At 39.8% G+C, this 22,378-nt stretch overlaps 1 non-coding gene across 1 annotated transcript; it reads left to right on the forward strand.

Moving 5' to 3' along the window:
• Positions 1-13,369: 13,369 nt before the first annotated feature.
• On the forward strand, positions 13,370-13,553 carry LOC124620785. The gene has a single exon (XR_006980314.1). It is a non-coding gene; the product is annotated as a U2 spliceosomal RNA (small nuclear RNA).
• Positions 13,554-22,378: the final 8,825 nt, after the last annotated feature.

Below are 22,378 nucleotides of genomic sequence, written 5' to 3' on the forward strand. Positions count from 1 at the left end.
GACACCCAAAAACTACAGAAATAACCACACACACAAGTACATAGTGGATTAAAAGCCATAAGGCTTAAAACTCCCCCACACACTTCCCCAAAGAGGGGAAAGTATAAGATGAGAGTGAGAGACGATATCCTGACACTTCGCCTGAAGATGATGGGAGACACATTCCATCGAAACGTTGCTACGAGATGACGACGCTACTCAGCTGACAACTCGTGATGACTTCATATACGATTTAACTGGTATGAAGTTGTCCATTTGGCATATACTGGCACAAATGTCGGTTGCCTTTTTGTTATGATACATTCAAGTTTTTTATGTGTTTACTTTTAATTTCTGTGATCTTGTAAAGTTCTTTATCGAGACCTTTTCCAACAGCTTCGACTCCATCGGTGGTATAATTTTACAATGGAATTTTCACATATTTTGGTGAATGTAGCACATGATTCAAATGTTCAGAGAATTTTCATTGATGTGAGCTTAATAGACTCAGATACGGAATTGTTTGGATGTATCAACAACTGAGAGCATCTTACCGTGTACTTATAACTTTCAGATGAGACGGGATGAGTTTTATAACTAAGCAAGTAAGCAAATTGATTTTCCAAAAGCTGTCAAATCATCTGAGAAATATGTTTGGCCCATAAAAAAAATCCGTGTAAAAATTGTGTATGTAAGTACCTTACGTTCCACTTCATTCTTTGCAAATATATTTATACAAGTACTGAGCTAAGTAATGATGCAAGGATAAATTTTTCCAGGCGTTTGAAGTCCCTCCTTACCCTCATCTTATGACTGGATTTCTGTGGATATTGTTCCGATTTTAGTTCCAATATTTATGGCAAACCTAAGAAAAGATAATTTTTGTTCATACACCAATAATTTTTATTGACACTGTATGTCAAAATTCTGAAGTAGGAAATACTCAGAAGTGAGAATATGTTGGTTCTATAACAAAAATCTAGTCATAACAGCATCTCTGTCCAATCTTCCGTGAAACAACTGGGGCGCACAACAAATTTCACTGTATATCCGAGTGCACACAACATTTTGTGAAACCAAACAATGCTCCATGAAGAACTGCGTTTACCTGTTGTTCACTTAACAACAATAGTTTGGAGAAGGCAATAAAGGAAGTTACCACGGCACACAAGGGCGGCTTTTTCCACCTACTTCTGATCCGCGCTGCAGCAGGGTGGTCATTGTTAAGGAACAAGGGAAAGCAGAGAAACTTGCAGACGTGATACGAATAAGCCAGTGCTCCATAATTGACTGTCTGGTGTGACATTTTCTAAAGATAAGATTGTAATTGCCATGCCATTATCTCACTGCGATCAGCCAAATAATGCTTCAATTGGCTAAATGAGAGGTTTCATGGAATCATGGATATTACTACTAGGAATATATGAGAATTTTAACAGTGGTAAATCCAGGATGGAATTGCCTGAGACAGCAGTCATGTGTGAGTTGCATTTGCGTGAATGTGTGTGCGTGATCATATGTTTCAATTAGATTAGATTTACTTTCATTCCAATTGATCCATAGTGAGGGGGTCCTCCAGGATGTAGAACATGTCAGAAAAATAATAATACACGACAAATATTTACAATTGAAACAAATAAGCTAATGTACCATCCACAGGTCCCAGGTGGAGTGATCGTCATCTTTTTAATGAACTCTATATGAAAGAATTATTTTATGAACACTCATTTACTAAGATCACATTAATGCACTGAATTTAAAATAAAGATTATTTTTTATTTATAAGGTAATAAACATACAATGAAACTACTACAATACTTATTTACAATGGACACATTACTGCACTGAAATGGTGCAGAAGTTATATCAGTTGGTTCTACTGAGAAATTCATCAATGGAATAGGAGGAGTTGGCCACCAAAAAATCCTTTAGGCTTCTCTTAAACTGAATTTCATTGGTTGTTAAGCTTTTTCTGAATGCTGGCAAGTTATTGAAAATGTGTGTTCCTGAATAATGCACACCTTTTTGTACAAGACTAAGTGACTTTAAATCCTTGTGAAGATTATTCTTATTTCTAGTATTGATTCCATGAATTGAGCTGTTGGTTTGAAAAAGTGATATATTTTTAATGACAAATTTCATTAAGGAATAAATATATTGGGAAGCAGTAGTTCGTATCCCTAGTTTCCTAAACAGGCTTCTGCAGGATGTTCTTGAGTTCACACCACATATAACTCTTATTGCACGTTTTTGCGCCCTGAAAACTTTAGCTTGGTTTCATGAATTACCCCAAAACACAATCCCATATAACATTATGGAATGAAAGTAAGCATAGTATGCCAGCTTTTTCATTTTTCCCCCTTATGTCTGACACATTCGCATTGGCAAATAGAGATTTGTTAAGACGCTTCAGCAGTTCTGTGACGTGCTCCTCCCAGTTGAATTTATTATCAAGCTGTAATCCCAAGAATTTACCACTGTCCACTTCTTCTACTGCTTGTCATTGTATGTTAGCATATACTCGTGGGACACCCCTTATAAGTTCTGAACTGCATGTAGTGTATTTTTTCAAAGTTTAGTGACAAAGAATTGGCTAGGAACGGGTGATTAATGTCCACAAATATTTTATTAGCCGATCTTTCTAAGACTATTCTTGATTTGCTATTTATTGCAATGTTTGTATCATCAGTAAACAAAACAAACTTGGCATCTGCTGATGTTACTGATGAAAGGTGATTGATATACACAAGGAAAAGTAAGGGCCCTAAGATGGAACCTTGTGAACCCCACATGTTATAGTTCCCAGTTGGATGATGCCTGATAGTTTAATACATCTCTCTTTCCTAATAATACCCTTTGTTTCCTGCCAGGGATATAAGATTTGAACCATTTTACAGCATTTCCTGTTACACCACAATATTCTAATTTACTTAAAAGGATATTGAGATTTACAGAGTTAAATGCCTTTGACAGATCACAAAATATACCAGTTGTCTGCAAATTTTTTGTCTAATGAATTAAGTACATTTTCATTGTAAGTGTAGATAGCCTTATCAGTATCAGAACCCTTTAAAAATCCGAACTGCCCGATTGTACATTAACTTTTCCAAAATTCTTGAGAATGCTGGCAAAAGTGAAATTGGATGGAAATTTGATGCCATTTCTTTATCTTCCTTCTTAAACAGTGGCTTAACTTCAGCATATTTCTACCATTCAGGAAATATTCCACTGATAAACGACTGGTTACACAGATAGCTTAATATGTTACTTAACTCGGAATTACATTCTTTAATTAACTTTGTTGATATTTCATCATACCCACTAGATGTTTTTGATTTTAATGATTTTATGATGGACATTACTTCTGCTGGGGTAGTGGGGGTCAAATTCATATTATGGAAGTTACTTGAAATGTCTGCTCAGAGGTATTCTCTACCAGCATCTACAGAACATGAGAACCCCATCTATTCAGTAACAGTTATAAAATGTCTGTTAAAAAGTTCTGCAACACTATACACATCTGTCACCAATGTATCATTTACTCTTAATGCTATTTGTCCATCTTCATGTCTGGTTCTACTGGTCTTCTCCTTCAGTATATCCCATATTGTCTTCATTTTGTTATCTGATATTACTATCTTTTCCTTGTAATATATTTGCTGTGATGTCCATATTACAGTCTTTATTATTTTGCAGTATTTCTAGTAATGTGCTATAGCATCAACATCAGAACTGTTTCAGAATGACAGATACAGTTTTCTTTTTGTTTTAGAAGATATCTCTATTCTTTGAGTAATCCATGGCTTCTTTGAGACTTTGAGACCTTGGTTAGTTCCGGGGGAAACAGTGTTCAAATAAGGTAAGCACTTTATTAGCAAAAGTGTTATATTTTTCTTTCATGACATGAAGACTGTAAACATCACTCCAGTGAATGTCTCTGAGGAGTGCCCTAAATTATTGATTACCCTCTTGAGCTCAGATTTGACAGATTTTATATCCTGTTCACTATTAACAATTAACAGAAGGAACTGCACGTCATGGCTTGAGAGGCCATTGGCTATTGGCTTTGTAATATAATTTTGTTCATTGGATTTTTCTATAAAGATATTATCAATGTGTTGTGACTCGCCGATCTTTCAAAGTGCCGCCGTGCAGTTACGCGCGTCCTCTATATGCAGCGCTGTCTGCCAGCCATGCAGCAGCCACGCTGCCTGAGCGGCCAGCCAGCCAGCCAGCGGCCGCTAGACTTGCACTCAGTGCTGATTTGAATGTTACTGTGTACACATGTCTTACTTTGTCTACTTGCTCTGTGACTTACATGTGTTGTGTCGTTTTTGAAATATATGTGTTCAACTTGACGTTATAACAATTGGTGACGAGGATGGGATCATGACTTGCATGACACCGTGGCGGGCACAAAAGTCCACAAATTCGGAAGAGGCAAATTGCTAACTATTATCAGTAACAAGAGTAGAGGGAAGGTCTTCCAAAGAGAAAATGTGAGCTAGAGCACTTGTGGTTGCCGCAGTGGTATGCGACATGCAATGGACAATGAAAGGAAAGTTAGAGTAGGCGTCAATTACGAGTAGCCAATAAGTACCTAAAAAAGGTCCCACGAAGTCAGCATAAATACACTCCCAGGGCTTCTCAGGTGAAGGCCAGGGTGACCAAGATGACTTCGGGACGGCGGCTTTTGATGCACAAGGGCCGCAGGCAGCGACCATGTGTGCGATTTCAGAGTCGATGCCGGGCCAGCACACATGACGGTGCGCCAGAGATTTTGTGCGAGAGACACCCCAGTGCCCTTGGTGAAGGAGGTGCAAGACTGAAGCACACAAAGACACAGGTACCACAACACGCGGCGAAGCATTGTCGGTGGAAAGGAGGATAACACCATCCCTAGCCGTGAGGCGGTAGCGCAAAGTGTAGTAGTTCCACAATGGATACGACATCTTAGCGGATGGACGATCCAGCCAACCCTTCTGAATACATTGTAAAACCTGGGAGAGGGTAGGATCAGAACCCGTAGCAGCCGCCAGCTGGTCCCCAGTGATGGGGAAACCCTCCACAACCCGCTGCTTGGCAACATCCAGGTGGAAACACAGAAGTTCGTCCCTATCGAGTGGCAGATCAGGACGCATGGGAAGCCGAGACAGTGCATCAGCATTCGCATGTTGAGCCGTTAGCTGGAAATGAATCTCATAATTAAAACGAGACAAGTAAAGAGCCCAACGCTGGAGGCGATGTGCAGCCTTGTTGGGAAGTGACGTTGATGGGTGAAACAAGGAAACAAGTGGTTTGTGGTCTGTAACAAGATGAAATTTGGATCCATAAAGAAAAACGCCAAATTTATAAAGAGCATAAATAATGGCCAAAGCTTCTTTTTCAATTTGAGAATATTTTCTTTGGGCATCCGTGAGCATTTTGGAGGCGTAAGCAATGGGTTGTTCAGAACCGTCAGAAAAATGGTGTGCAAGGACTGCACCAACTCCGTATTGAGAGGCGTCCGTGGCAAGAACAAGATGTTGGCCAGGTCGATAAGTAGCCAGGCATGGGGCCTGTTTCAGCATAGTCTTCAATTTCTGGAAAGCTGCATTGCATGACGCGGACCAGTGAAAAGGCACGTTTTTATGCAACAAGCGATGCAATAGCTGAGCCACCGAAGCCACAGATGGTAAAAACTTGTGATAGTATGCTATTTTCCCTAAGAAGGCCTGCAGTTCCTTAACAGATGTAGGGTGAGGAAGGGCATCGATCGCAGCAACAATTTGCTGAAGCAGACGAATACCATTCCGAGAGAGTTGGAACCCCAAGTACGTGATAGATGCCTGAAAAAATTGTGATTTCTGAAGATTACACTTAAGACTGGTAGTCTGTAAGACATGAAAAAGTGTGTGGAGATTTTGAAGATGTTCTTCAGTGGTGGAGCCAGTGACAACAATGTCGTCCATGTAATTGATACACCCAGGGACAGCGAGCAATAATTGTTCCAAGAATCGCTGAAAGAGAGCAGGGGCGCTGGCAACCCTGAATGGCAATCATTGGTATTGATAGAGGCCGAAAAGCGTATCAAGGACCAGAAACTGCTGGGAAGCAGCGTCGAGAGGAAGTTGATGATAAGCTTCTGACAGGTCAAGTTTAGAAAAGTACTGGCCTCCAGCAAGTTTAGTGAACAATTCTTCAGGTCGGGGCAAAGGGTAAGTGTCGATGAGGCATTGAGCATTTACAGTGGCTTTGAAATCGCCACAGAGACGAATATCACCATTGGGCTTAGCAAATGACAACGACAGGAGAGGACCACTCACTCGAAGTGATGGGAAGCAAGATCCCTGAAGCAGTGAGACGATCCAGCTTTCGTTTGATCTGATCACGAAGGGCTACAGGAATGGCCTGAGCCCAAAAAAACTTAGGCCGAGCAGTGGGTTTGAGCATGATATGAGCTTCAAAGTCATTTGCATGGCCTAACCCAGGAGAAAAAAGGGACGAAAATGTCGTCGACAAGGAATCCAATTGAGCATAAGGAATATCATCAGAAACAATACTGACAGAGTCATCTATGGAGAACCCAAAAACGCGAAAGGCATTGAAACCAAAAGGATTTTCCACATTACTATGGTCGACCACAAATATGGTAAGAGTGCGAAGGACGGATTTGTAAGATACCTCAGCATTAAATTGGCCCAAGAGAGAAATCTTCTGTTTATTGTACGTCTGTAATTGCCGAGTGACAGGTATAGGACTGGAGAACCCAACTGAAGATACGTCTGAGAATTGATGACAGTGGCAGCAGAACCTGTATCCACCTGCACGCGAACATCCCAACCAAGGATTTGGACAGTGAGGAATAACTTCCCTGAAAGGGAAGAAGTACCATTGACAGACAACAGAGAAGCAGAATCAGCGTCAAGGTCATGAACATCAGGTATGCGGTCGGATTTGCAAACGGATGACACATGACCCTTCTTTCTGCAATTGTGACACACGGCCCAACGTTGGGGACAATCCTCCCATGAATGTTTCGTAAAACACCGCGGACATGAAGGAAGTTGCCGGGGATTTTGCTGCAGTTTCTTAGAGGTTTGTTTACAGTTAGGCCGAGGCTGCGCTTGAGAGCGTACTGCGGCCACGTTGGCTGGCGGGGACATGCCGCACGCGTCGTCAACAGCACATAGAGGTTGTATTTCCCCAACATCACCCCACGCCTCTATTTGCACTCCAGTGGCGCAAGAAATTTCAAATTACTGCACGATGGATAGGTCTTCATCTAGAGTTGGATGTGCCAACTGAAGGGCACGTTGCCTAACTTCTTTGTTGGGCACTGATCGGATAATAGCATCCCGTACCATGGAATCGTGGTAGGATTCTTTGTGAACTTCAGTAACAAATTGGCACTTTCTACTGAGGCCGTGAAGTTCAGCAGCCCAAGCGCGATAGGATTGATTCTATTGTTTTTGACAGTGATAAAAGGCAACACGAGAGGCTACCACATGCGTTTGCTTTTGAAAATAGACAGACAGAAGTGAGCACATTTCAGCAAAGGGAAAAGATGCAGGATCTTTCAAAGGAGCCAATTGCGACAACAACCAATACATTTGAGGTGAAATCCATGAAAGAAACAGAGACTTACTCGTTTGTTCGTCCGTGACATGAAATGCCAAGAAGTGCTGTCGAAGACGTTTTTCGTAATCAGACCAGTCTTCCACTGTCTCGTCATAAGGAGGAAAAGGAGGTATAGACGACGAGAAACGCCCCGCATTTGATGCTGCTATGAAATCGCGAATCGCCGATGTGAGAAGCATTTGCTGTTCAATGAGACCTTGCAATAGTTGCTCTAAAGTAGCCATGGAAACCTGTGGGTCAACGACGAAAAGGAAAAATCCGCTACCTCATGGCCAATTGTTATAACGTCAAGTTGAACACATATATTTCAAAAATGACACAACACATGTAAGCCACAGAGCAAGTAGACAAAGTAAGACATGTGTACACAGTAACATTCAAATCAACACTGAGTCCAAGTCTACCGGCCGCTGGCTAGCTGGCCGCTCAGGTGGCGCAGCCGCTGCATGGCTGCAGGCAGCGCTGCATGCAGAGGATGCACGTAACTACGCGGCGGCACTTTGAAAGATCGGCGAGTCACAACACAATGGCTGTTTGTGAGCAATTGGCTAGAGTGGGAATTAAGTTGAATGATAGTGTTACTAACTCAAATAAGTTCTTATTGGGAGAGTCTTTAAGGAAATCTGCATTGATGTCACCAGCAACCACTATTTCTTTGTTTTTGGTTGTTAAATGGGCCAGTACAGTTTCAAGGTGGTTTATGGACAGCTTAAATTTACCTGCAGGTGCTCGATATACACTTAATATTATGAAGGATTTTTTATGAAATTCTACTTCTGTTGCACACATTTCCATATGATGTTCTAGGCAAAATTTATGAATGTCTATGTTCTTAAATTTATGACAGTTCCTGATGAATGTGGCAACTCCTCCTTTCTCCATTTCTGCTCTATAAAAGTGAGATGCTAACCTAAATCCTGCAACACTTAGAAGTTCTACATCAGTGGCTGCATGGTGTTCAGAGAGGCAGATTATGTCATCTGGGCTTCATCTATGCAAATAATTAATTCATTACTTTTATTTTTCAGTTCCCAAATATTTTGATGCAATAATGATAGCTGACATTTCACACTCACTGAGTTAAAACTGGGCAGAGTTGAAATTTCTGCTGATTGTTGAAAATTCTTAACCAACAGCTGTTTATGCTGATGTAACAAGCTAGAATTATTGGCTTTGGCTATTGTCTATTGGTGACAAAGGTTCTAATGGCCGAAAGCTATAACTGTGAGAGTCTTTTTGTTGTGCCTATCTGAAACTCAGTATCTCTGCTATATGGTGAGCAGCAAATTTCCTTCTCATAATATTGTATGAGAGTTCTGTAATGAATTAAAACTCTATGTACTCCAGATTCTGGGGTTAAGGGGATTGAGTGCCCCCTCTTGCGCCTGCCCTCCTTGCGGACGTGTATGATCATCATAATTTACAGTGAACATCTACATCAGTACTCCGCAAGCGATCTGACGATGTATGGCTGAGGGTACTTTTGTAATATAGAGGGTGTTTCAGAAGTGATGGTCACCAATTCACACACGAGAATTACTGACGAAAAGCAGCTAAAAAGCTCTAATAAACACAGGTCCACAAATCAAGCATTATCAGGATACAACACATTTTCTGTTGCGATTCATCATGCCACCCATATAAGCTTTTGGAATGCGGTGCTACAGAAGAATGCTGAAGATTTGATGGGTAGATCATGTAACTAATGAGGAGGTACTGAACAGAATTTGGGAGAAGAGGAATTTATGGCACAGCTTGAATACAAGAAGGGACTGGTTGTAGGGCACATTCTGAGGCATCAAGAGATCAGCAATTTAGTACTGGGGGGGGGGGGGGGGGCAGTGTGGAAGGTAAAAATCGTAGAGGGAGACCAAGAGACGAATGCAGTAAGGAGTAAGGAGATTCAGAAGGATGTGGGTTGCAGTAGTTATTTGGAGATGAAGAGGCTTGCACAGGGTATAGTAGCATGGAGAGCTGCATCAAACCAGTCTCTGGACTAAAGACTACAACAAGAACAACAACAACAACAACAACAACATTACGTATATATGTGATTGTTAATGCCACATTTCTCATTGGGGCAGCAGTATTAAACCTACAGTTCAGTAGAGGCTGATAGTTAAAGAAATCTGTAATGACTAAAAAGTGTGTTGCCAGATACAAGGAGGGAGTAAGTGTCCCCTCTTGCCACCACATCAACCCTTTGTGGGGGCCCATGTATGGTACTCAACACACATTCACAGAGCACCTATAACGCAACTGTCTGAATGTTGCGGCTGACAACAGTTGAAAATTTAATGCTGTATAGTAGAAGCTGAACAATCCACCATTTTGAATCCCACACTAAAGGTGCTCATTTAAACTCTACAGAACACTTACATCTTTTAATATTCTCTTAAGGCCATCAAATGTACGTTCCTTGCACAGATAATATTACAGCACAGTAAATGTACTGGCTTACATTTGACTCTAAGAGGCAGGCAAATTTAAGTTGGAGATTAGACAAGTATTTCAAGATATGATTCACTTATGTTCCATGTCACTCATACGTTGCTTTTCTAAATATTTACCAAATACAGTTAAAATGAGTTACCAGTATCATATTTCCTGGTCTACATATGGTACATCAACTTATGTTTATGATAATTAAGTGTCACATACATATACAATTATGGGATAATGACAAAATGGAACACAACAGGCATAAAAATTTCATGTCAGCACAAGAGGGAATTGCATAAGTACTCAAAAGCATATAGCTGATCCCAATTTTATTGACTGTTTCAATAGCTTTAAAAGAAATCTTCAGAAGTTATTTAAAAAATAAAAGAAATGCAAATATTTTGTTATTGCCAACAAATTGTGGTAAAGTATTGTTAATTTACTCCTTCTACATAGCGACCAGCTCCTTACGATGACATGTGGTTTCATACAGCTACTGTAAATAAAATCAAGAAAAGTAGCTTACTTCAAACTTAAAATGTTGCGTTGTGTTATGTAAATATAATCTGCAACAAGACCAAAATAAACATATGTCTTACATATTTAATTTCATTACCACCTCTCTGTGTGCATATCTGATACAAAAACAAACAAAAAAAGCCTTTTCACTTGCATGACACCGTTAGTTGCTCGATTTTGGTGTCCAGTCTTTGCTCCCTTGAATTTACAAGCCACCTTTTAAGCCGATCTATTTCTGAAGGAAACAGATAAAACTTTTAGGAACCACGTCTGCTATTGTTTGAACAGTTTGGAGATGCACACCCAACCATTTGATGCTGTGGAACAATAAAACAGCAAAATGCACTGATTAATTTCCCTATGCCATGCAAAGCATACAACACTGTCCTCCGATTGAGATTCAAAATGGCGGATTTTTCAGCTCAGTATATGCAGTGCTTTAGTTGACAACATGACATCATATTCAACAAGCCCCCGACCACTGTGTCAACTTAGCTGATATTTGACCCATTCTCCCAGAATCAAATTCCTTGAAGCCAGAAAATGTTCTTCTCAGCCAACAGCCGAAAATCTGGAGGATTTCTCCTATTGCTGTATTTCAATAAAGTAAATACAATTAAATAATTTAATTCACTTGCATGATGTTGTTATTAAAATATTAACATTGAAACAAAAAATTGCATTGAGATGACAATTGAATTAATATTTTGGATGGCCTTTCAGAACAAATAGCTTAAAACATCATTAAACAATCAGTTTTCTTATTATTATTGCATACTGTGTGACGTCTGAAGCCCCCACCCATCCTCATCCCCCTCCTCACCAGCATCTTCAGATGTGCAGATGGAGGTTTTCATCCCTCCTCAGAATCTTGTGGTGCTATTAGCTAATGCTGGGGACAAAGGGAGAGCTCGTGCAGTTGCGATATAAAAAAATGGTGGGAAATAGTCAATTTACACTATCCTGGGAAATCACCAAGTCCTCCCCCCTTTGTCGATACAAGCACACTTTTGGTATCAAATTAATTGACTAATTACTTAAATTGATAAATAAACCTCCCCTCTCGAAAATCCCCAGTCCTCCCCTCCGCCACTTCCCCTAACCCCTCCTCCACCAGAAAAGTGGCAGGAGTAAGACCCAATCTGTGCTGGTGAGGAAGGATTTCATGACAGGAAATTCAAGTCAATGTCAATAATAAATTGATGCATATTCTTTATTTAATCAATTTGTGGGAGACAGGGCTCCCCCTGCGTCAGTTCAGGTCACGTTTGTACTTTCTCTTTTCCCCACTTCTTATGACGTAACAACTGGATGCACCAAGGAATGGAATGAAGTACAGTATATTAGCCACCATTTTAAGTCGCCTGCGCATGTTTCTATTGTCTGGGCACTGCCATGGAAGTCAAAAACCACCCAATGTCTTCATTAGAGACTACGACACTAAATATCACAGACCACGGACCAAACATTGGCCTCCTTTGATCTTGTGCACCCGAACAAGGCATCAGTGCATCCGAACAAGACATCAGATGGTGGAATCCCTTTGATATTTGATACCTGGGGAATTCCTGCTGAAACACCACTGCTAACTCTCAAGTGGCTACTTCCCATCTGTGCGTGAACCAGCATCTCCAGACATGGAGGTTTTCATCCCTCCTCAGAATCTTGTGTTACTATTGGCTAATGCTGGGGACAAAGGGAGAGCTCGTGCAAATGCGATATAAAAAAATGGTGGAAAATAGTCAATTTGCACTATCCTGTAAAATGAATTGTTTAATAACAATTTACAGGAGTCAAACAGATCACATAAACACTCACCACCACCTTATGATGATCCTTCTTCATAATAAAACATATTTTCAGTGTTCGAGTATCACATGGAAACGTTATACAAATCAAGTAATGAAATTTACGGCACGTATAGAGTGTAGTGCTAAATTTATATGAAGTATTGTATGCAACGACATTTGAGAATATAAGCATTCTCCTCCACTGCAACATTTCTACTAAACGTATCTGCCAAGAATAGCTTACCGGTTGCGATTGCAAGCAGAAGAGTTTGCTTCCACCGTCTGCCGAGCCACACCAAGCACAGTCCTCCAGCGGGCTCGCAACCGCAGCACACTGTGCAGAAACATCTGTGTTGTGTGCATTGACCGCATTGACAGTTAAGTACCAATTTCCCAGTGTTTGCACGCCTGTTGTACCAGACGGTCATGGGCAACAGAGAGAATCACTGTGACTGCCTAGCCTTCAACTGATCGATCTATATGAGAGGGAACAATCTTCCAGCAAACACTCGTGACATTAAATCTTCTCACACAACAAACACATCCACTTCTGCTGCCACTCTATCAGCATACTGCCTAGTTCAGCATTCAGCTATCCAGATGGCGCAGCAAGAGCCACCGCCAGCACTTAGCCCCGCAGCTGCAGGCAGGAGGCAACTAGCTGGTAGCTGGAATCTTTTCTTTGTACTTGCTGGTCAAGCAAAGCTAGGCCGAAACTACTGGTCTGCCACTGGCTGCAGACATTATGACACAAACAGGACTGTCTTGGGCATATATGGTAGTTCTAATTGCAATTCCACAACAACATAGACCCCCAATTTAAAAAATCCACTTTACCCAATTCAAAACAGGGATGTTGTTGTCCATACACCTGGAATGTCTCACATGAAATGTAGATTCCTTCCTTTTATACGAGTTATTTTCATAGACAGAAGAAATCTGACCATATACACGTTTTCCCATCGCTCAAGTATCATTACATGTTGTGAAAATCCAGTACAACAATAAGGCATAGGCTATTTCCTGCAAGTGTTTTATCACCTGGTAAAAAAATCTGTTCTTATCAGCTTAACATCTGTTACATTCTATGTCACAGCACTAGAATATTAAACTAATTTTTGGCTCATGACAGAGTGCGAATAGCATGCTCTGCAATCAGGCTAATACTACGTATCACTTTATAAACACAGTAATATAGCTGATTTTACTACGATGGACATCTCTCCCTGTATAGGTGCGAGATTAACATTTCATCAAAAGATCTCACCTCACACTAAAACACCTGACTACTCTGGCCTGCGAATTATATCTGTGATACTCTCATACACACTTCCACCCACTTGGCGGCATGTCAATGAAATCAGGTGATGGACTAATTAATTAAATTGTTCATGAGAACCCCTTTGCATGGTGGATAACTTCTTTTCCTGCAGTTGGATTACTACACTCGTCAGGTAATTCAAATGTTAACCCTTGGAGGGAAGGTGATGTTCTTTTTGAAGAACACTGTTGAGAACCAACATTTGAAGCTTCCTTCAGGAGGATTCTACTGCTGCCACATACATTACTCACAAGGACCACAAAGATTAGATATGAGAAATTAACGCTCTTACAGAGGCATATAGACAGTCTTTCTTTCCCTTGCTGTATTTGTGAGGGGAGTGGGAAAGGAAATTACCAGTTGCGTTACAGAGTACCTTCCACCACACATCGTAGAATGGTTTTCGAAGTGTGCATATCAATGTAGCTGTACATTTACTCTACCCATTATGATGTCAGCCAATCCATTTATAAGCACACAAACTTCACATAAAAATATTCTCTCTCATTTATCAAGAAAACAAAAGACAGAATTTCTACTGCTGATTGTCTCTTGGTAAAAACCTCTGTATTAGCCCTTCATTTTCTCAATGAAGGCACTTCCTGAGATGTAAGTGAGACATTGTAATACATTTGTCCACAATACTTAAAAGAAATGGAACAGAGCTTACCCTTCAACTCCCTTTTCATCAGAGTATTGCCTACCCACCATATTCTCACGAATCCTCCAGCCATCGATACATAGCATTTGAATGCACCTGATTTCAGCAAGTAAGACATGTTCCCCACCAAGTCACAGCCACATGCTAATTCTCTCGAAAGCGTGTCACATTCTGACAGCACTGTTCCATTAGTTAGAAATCCTCAACCTGTCATTGACTAGGTAGAGAGCTGTTACAAAAAGAAAACTAGCATACTGATGTTCAGTAGGGAATTCACATCCGTGCAGAGTATACACGGACTGCACAAAAAAATTCAGAAGCATAACACATACAATTCATTGATATCAAATGACTGTCTATAAATATCCCCTTGTACAAATCCTAATTTCCTTTCTCATATTCCTATGATTACTACAATAGGAATATGACAATGTAATAATGGTGTCAGAGTCTCCATTGCCAGCATAGCCTCCCTCTCTCTCTCTCTCTCTCTCTCCCTCTCTCTCTCTCTCTCTCTCTCTCTCTTCCCCCCCCCCCCCTCCCCCCTGCCGCCCATGTTTTTTTTTCTTATCACCCAAACATCCAATGGAGTAAACCTACAAATTATAAAAACTTTGCTAATGTCACATGGTAGATAACTCAATAACATTTTACCACATTGCTGTCTTCTGATAAGTCAAAAACAAATACGGTATGTGTTTTGACATTGACAAAATGTGGTGATCCCATGAAATCTTTGTATTAGTCCGTTGGAGCAGATGGCCACTGATCAAAGTCACTTCCATGTAACTATGTAAAGTTTTGTCACCTGTGCTGCAGAGAGGCCATATCCCACAGACTATAAGTCTCAATAGAGGGTTCTTGTCTTGGTGTTTCATAAGCAGTTTGATACATTGTTTTTGCTGTAACACATCAAAACAGCGTATGACTACAGTTGTCTGTACAGCAATACATTTTATTTTTCTACCATGACTTTAAGGTCTGTGTCAGGTGATAAACTGACATTAACATGTTTCGATCCATTGTCTTTCACAGAAAGCTGGACATCCCATGATGTAAGGTAAGCTGCTCCCACAACACACAGGATGGTTGAAATAAGAGACAGGTAGTGTTTCACAATGACAAAAATGTTGAAGACATTGCAACGTATGGAAACTGGAAGAGTTTCTGGTATTGTGGAGCATTTCCAAACAGCTGTCTGAAGATACTGACCTCCATATTAAATCTCATCTTCCACAGTAGCAGGATAGCAAATGTTTACGTGTTCTGTTTCTGAAGAGACCAAGAGCACTGACTACTCATATTGACGGTGCATATGCACCCACATATATGATCACTGTTTCGATGTCGAAGGTGGTGGTCCTCCTAACCTCCAAATCTTTGGACATAACATCTTTTATTTTTGTGGCTTAAAATGCGTAACTGAATGTGGCACAAGGGGATATTCAGCAGGACTTAAAACCACAGAGCACAGATAGTATGCACCATCAGTTGTCAGTCCCAACAGTGGATGAATGGAATGATTTCAGATGAACATGTAAGTACCCTCATTCCACCATATTTTTGTTGTATTTTAATCAATTTTATGTATTTTGCATGTATTTTCTTAATTGTACCAGGTTTTATGTAATTTCAATGCATTTTATGAATTACTCGAGGTCCAAACCACCACGCTCAACGAATTGTCATGGCAAGAAAACATCTCATCGCATCACTCTCATGATGCTATCAGCCAAGGACACTGCAGCGAAGTTCTCAATTTCTGCATATTGGTAAACCACCCCCTCCATTACTTTGCAAGTGTCATATAAACATTGAAAAATCGCAAACCATGCAACACTGCATACATCACATGCCACAAATACTGTTTCTTAGTGTATGAAATAGCCATAGGTGCAGAAGCAACCAAAACATAAATTCAGAAAGATTTTATTAAGATTTGTCATTCCCCCCCTCCCATGTGGATGGATGCCACAAAGTATTCACGCATTCGTAGGATGAAGTCGGAGATTGGTAGATCTCATCAAGACAGTTTATATTACCAGCCTGTCCTCTACTTCAAGCAAGCTGCTCCTTTGTTAGACATATTGGCTAATGATCCTGAGCAAAACTCTAGATGATCTCTCTATGCATCTTGTATTGTTCCTGTCTTTAAGAAACCCTCAATGCATCATTGTCTCTGATTTAATTTGAAACTGACAAGAAGTGGTAGGGCACTATACCCACTACATTCGACATCTCACAGAGAAACAGAACAAGCAGAGTTAGCAGAATTCCACGTAATCAATACATTCTGATATTTTGCTTTCAGACAGAGTATCACACGTGTTCCAGACTTGTACAACTGACTAATGATAGTGATATAGACCAGTATTCTCATTCCAGTACTGTACCTGCCATTCTGCAGAGACTGTTCTGTACCAGTCTCACTCACATGACCTGTCCAGTTACATACAATCTCTTTAGCTGCATGCATACTGAGTAAGTTTGCATTCCTTATAAGTGAATAGTAGATAAGGAGAAGAAGAAGAAGCAATGTATAGTTTATGCACGATGGAGCTCCAAACAGAAGGGCTTGAAACATTTTACATAATCCATTTATGCTACCAATTCTGTAGTATTGTTGTAGAGATTGGATTCCATACCAAGAAGGTAATGGAAAGAGAGAAATGATTGTAGAACATAAAAACACACTCCTAAGGTGGAATGGTTCTTCATTTAAGTATGATAAAATGTTAAAGCAGTATGGTTTCTGATATATTAGTCACATGGAATGAAATGGTGTTAATATTCCAATGCAGGAAATATATTTCCAACACCTGACATGCTTCACCCTGCAAGTTTTCTATCTAGAAGACTACTACCTTTTACACCAAAGGTGGAGAAAAACAGTTTCTTTTTGATACATGCACTATATAACTTTTTGGAGGTGTAGAGTGCCCACTGATCACATCCAATTAAGATTTGTGAAATTATGATATGTTAAGCTCGCATCAGTCCTAAAAAATGATTGTCAGCAACAGAAAATTCATGAAACTGACATCTGATAAGGAAACAGACAGATGCACAGCAGCTGTGTTTGACATGTGTAATCACATGCCATGCTACCCTAGCTCTGTAACAGAACACAGTCTCTTCCCCACACAACATCTGCCACACAAATGTATACACAGGGGTTGCAGAACCTCACAAACCCACATCACTGACTTAGAATCACTGCAGTTATGAAACTGAAGACTAGATTTATGTCCAAGATTTGGCAAGGAAATGGTGTACTTCGTGTACATTTTCACTTGTCTAAAGGAGGGTGCAGAAATAGGTTTACCTTTGGTTTGGTGGACATGATTCATCACACATGCATTGGAAGCCCTCTGATGACTGTGGTATGGGGAGGTTTGCTGTTAACAATTGCCTGTACATAGCAATCCAAGTCACACACAGAAAATGCAATTATATATGAGTCGAATGCACATTATACCATACAGCTGATTTCATCCGAGAGAACAGTAGAAAAAAAAAGGTTAAATGTCCAATAAATGACCTACATGACCTACCACAACATCTCTTGCTCTCTAGAATTCATCATCAGTCTACCATTAAATCATACCTTGTTACAACGACTCCAAGCCGATTACTCCATCTACTTTCTATCATCCTTTAATGCAGATCCATGTCAATTCAGAGGCAAATGGTTCTCTTTTCTAGAAAAGCATCTAAGACAGCCGTCAACTTGCTTGTATTCCCAGTAACTCAGTAGACATACAGAAGGATGTTGTTAAAAACCAAGCAGCAACAGTTCTATAAGGTATTTGTTAGCTGATGCTGCCTGGTTGTGATTGGCAGATAGTACAGAGAAGCACACACACACGTAAACGCAACTTGCACAAGTTGCATTTACATGAGTCTGTGTGTGTGTGTGTGTGTGTGTGTGTGTACTGCTGACAAAGGCCTTAATGGCCAAAAGCTATAATTGTGTCAATCTTTTTGTTGTGCGTATCGCAACACAGCATCTCTGCTATATGGTGTGTAGCAACTTTCCTTCTCTGGTATTGTTACAGTCCCCAAGCTGTGTAATACAATGCTCTGTAACTACAAGGTGGTTGCTGATAATTTTGGGTCACACAGGACTTGTGATCTGACATATATACATTTATTACTCTCCATTTGGTAGTCATCCACATTAAACAATCTGTTCCAGTCATCTTATCACTGTACACAAAAAATGACTGTTTCCCTGGTTTCCTGTGCTTCCATGTCAACTTTTTCTTGTATTTCTCTTACTGTCACACACTCATTCCCATGTACAAGAATTCTCCTGCACCAAGCAGACATGTAAGTATTCCCTCATCCTCCCTCAATTTCCCCACATTTTGGTGGACTTTCCCTCAATTTATTCATATTTTCCATCAATTTTGGTAATTTTAATGGATGTGTGTTACAGTGCAGTGGATTGTTCTCTCACTATCCATTAAACAATCAGTCCACCTACCTGGACAGGCTTCATTTTGTCTGCGTCTTCACTCTGTGATGGTAGATACTGGTTTAGCCACCAAAGGCAGCCTTGACGAAAATCTGACCAAGTACCTACCACGCAAAGGCCTCATAACTCCAGTCCATGGACAGTACCCGAAATTTAGTTAATAATTGTCTACTGGTAAATTTCCCCAAACATGAGCTTCTCCCATAAGATTAGATACCACAAAGCTTATTTTCTGTTTCTTGTTCCATGACCTAGGCAACGCATCCTCAAAATTCCTCCAGAAGTCTTTGAGATGCACACACTTATTGGGATCAAATCTCAAAAACTGTCTGTGGTTAACATATGCAATTTCAGAGCATTCTGCAATATTATTTATTATTACATGACCACTACTGATAGTAATTCTCTCTTCTACATTTGTTAGCATAATTTCATGATCTTGTAGGTTAACATTCACTGCTGTACTAAATTCTGACAAGTTAGTTTCTATGTCAGTTATTCTTACACACACTTGCCCTCCAAAGAGTTTACATTTGTCACTTTCCTTCTTAATTTAGTCAGCCAGAATATTATGATCCTCATTACATTGTTTTTCAACATGATATACTTGGGTCTTGGGACTTTATTCAAGTCAGCACTTAATTGTTGACCTAACTGTTTACTACCTTCAGCTTTTGCTGTTACAATATCATTCTTGCATTCTTATTTCACATGGCATATTTTTCCTTTCACACTTTCATTAAGCTGTAAAATTCTGCGATCCATTTCCCCCTGAATTTCCTCTTTAAAAATTTTCAGTTTGTTATCAAATTGTCCTTGGTGTTTTATAAACCCCTGATTAATTTCAGAAATTAATCCACTTATTTTTCTATCCACATCAGACCCAAGTTCATTTATTTTTGTATTCATGTTACTTATGTCAATACCCAGCCCACTTATTTAACTATTCATTTCATTACCCAGTCCATTCCTTTCATTACTTAATCCATTTATTACAGATCTCACTCCATTCATAATGCAATACCTAATACCGCCCATCTGTTTCATAATGTTTTGGAATATGGTTGAAGTGCTAACTTCCTACTCACTAGACTCCAATGCTGGCTCTGTTTTCACTTTAGTAACAGTTAATGGTACTAATTTAACATTAGAACCAGGTGTCTGTTCCCTACTTATTTCTTGAATAGGAGTACTCATATTTTTTTCGTCAACTTCAAAACATGACTCCCTTTTTATTTCTTTCACAAAGCCTGGTGCCAACCTAACATCAGCTTTCATCGTGTCTTGCTCATTAATTTACCCATAAGTATCATATACTGAATTTGGATAATCACTGTCATTAATTTGAGACATATCAAAACTAAAATTTCCTCTCACACTATCATCTTCAAGTACTGAATCACCAAAACCCACATCCCCCATCCTTTCACTTATTACAGGCTTATCACTTTTCTCCATGGTGACATGTTTCTTTTCGCACTCACATACCAAATGAAGCAAAACACTGTTTAGCTTTTTCTCCACATTGTTTCCATGGCAAGATGCTACTGTGAGTCCACGCCCCAAAGGCTACCAGCTCCAGTCCAGTTTCTGGGACCCAATGGCACCACTCACAGCTGCCAACTGCTTCTGCTGCCAATCTGCTACTGCTCGCTGCTCCCAGCTGCTTCCGTCGGCATTCCTGTGGTTCACTGACCTCTCTACCTGCTGTGTCTTGACCCTTGCTAGTACTGTTCACAGTATCTAAACTGCATATAAGTCCTCCTCCTATTGCTCCAATAAAAAGCTTTATCTGCACACACATGGGTCTTTCTATCATCAGTTGTACACCGCTGCGTTTAAATTTCATTTGACACTGAACATTACTTTTCCTGGCTGCTAAATGTACCAAATATGGCGGAGCAGGTTGTTCTCTCTCTATCCATTAAACAATCAGTCGCCCTACCTGGATAAGTCTCAGGTTGTCTGCTCCTTCACTCTGTGATGGTCGGAACTGGTTTAGCTGACAAAAACAGTGTTGATGAAAATTCAATTAAATACCTACCATGCAAATGCCACATAACTCCATTCCATGTGCAGCACCTGAAAGTTAGTTAGATTATTGAGCATTTGGGATTCTCGTATGACCCGTTTGAAAAAATATCTAAAATTTCCTTTAAGTTGATTTACTGTCTTTAAAACACAAAAAATAGCTATCAAGACCATATTTAATATCCTGACATCAATTATGCAATGTTGCTGACTGTCTGTTACAAGTTTACACTCAAAAGCAGCCAGAAGTTATTTAGTCCGACCCAATATTTTGAATGTCCTAAACAATCGCTGACCCATGGTCACTTGCACTGAGTCATTCTGCAGGCTTCTTGTAAAGAAGTGCTTGCCGTAATGTCTTGTAATCTGCACAAAACATGCCATGCAGAGTTTGTGGACAACATGATATGATCACAAGTGAATATCACCTAAAAGAAATCACCCACAAAGCTCAAACCTTAACATAATTCTAAATACCGTAATTGTTTTCATCAATGACTTGAGAACCAATCAAGCATACAGATTTTCTCATTTTGGTACAGATTTAATCAGCACAATTTTACATAGGCATTTACCAGAAGACAGCTTCTGAGTGACTCTCTCGACTTGTAGGTCTGAGGCACAAAGCTCTACTCAAACACGTGGGAAGTGCTAGTTTGTTAAGCAACCAATCAGATCATCTTGAACACTTCTCTACTTGCAGTATTTCTAATGTCAGCCAATCAGATTACCACATGTAATTTAGACACAAAATCTCGTAATTCTGAAACTAAATAAAATTTAATGACAACAAAATTTGATTCCTTTCCACAAAATAAATTACTAATAGACTTAATACTCAATGCCCCATCTGGCTCCCTTTTACAAAATCAGGCTCAGTCGGTCATACGTCACAAATTCCCATTTTGAACAACAACTTTCTCAAGCATACATTTACACAATTTTAATAAAATATCACATTCTCCCTTTACATATGTTCTCCTTCACTCTCTCAGTCTCTTCAAAACACTCACATAACCAAAACACAATGAAACAATAATTTTCTGAAGTACTTTTAATTAAATCTGTGGTAACGAACCTAAAGAAAATTCCAGGAAATTAGATTATATGAACCTATCCTCTTTGTTGTAGTTTCAGTTGACACTATACATGAATCGATTACAGTCCCTAACTTAGTTTCACAATGCCAGCACTGTTAATATGCGTTTCAGGAAAACATTTATATCTCCGAAAATACTGAAGTTATTGAACTGAAATTTTAACAGTATGGTTGTGTTATTCAAAGAATGTGGTACACTAGGTATGATAAGGATTGATTAATATTTAATATTACTTCTTCAGATTCATAGAGAGTATGTGTAATGTACTGCACACAGCATTAAGCAAGTACCCAGCTCACACATGGCTCAGTAAAAGTCTGCTCTCCTCCTGGCTCCCTGGCAAGCTATGCTTCCAACACAAGGTGACAACTCGTAATAATTTACTGTGTTACAGAGGGAGAGGGAGAGGGAGAGGGAGAGGGAGGGAGGGAGGGA

Source organism: Schistocerca americana, chromosome 6, assembly GCF_021461395.2.
Source record: "Schistocerca americana isolate TAMUIC-IGC-003095 chromosome 6, iqSchAmer2.1, whole genome shotgun sequence".
Lineage (NCBI taxonomy): Eukaryota > Metazoa > Arthropoda > Insecta > Orthoptera > Acrididae > Schistocerca > Schistocerca americana.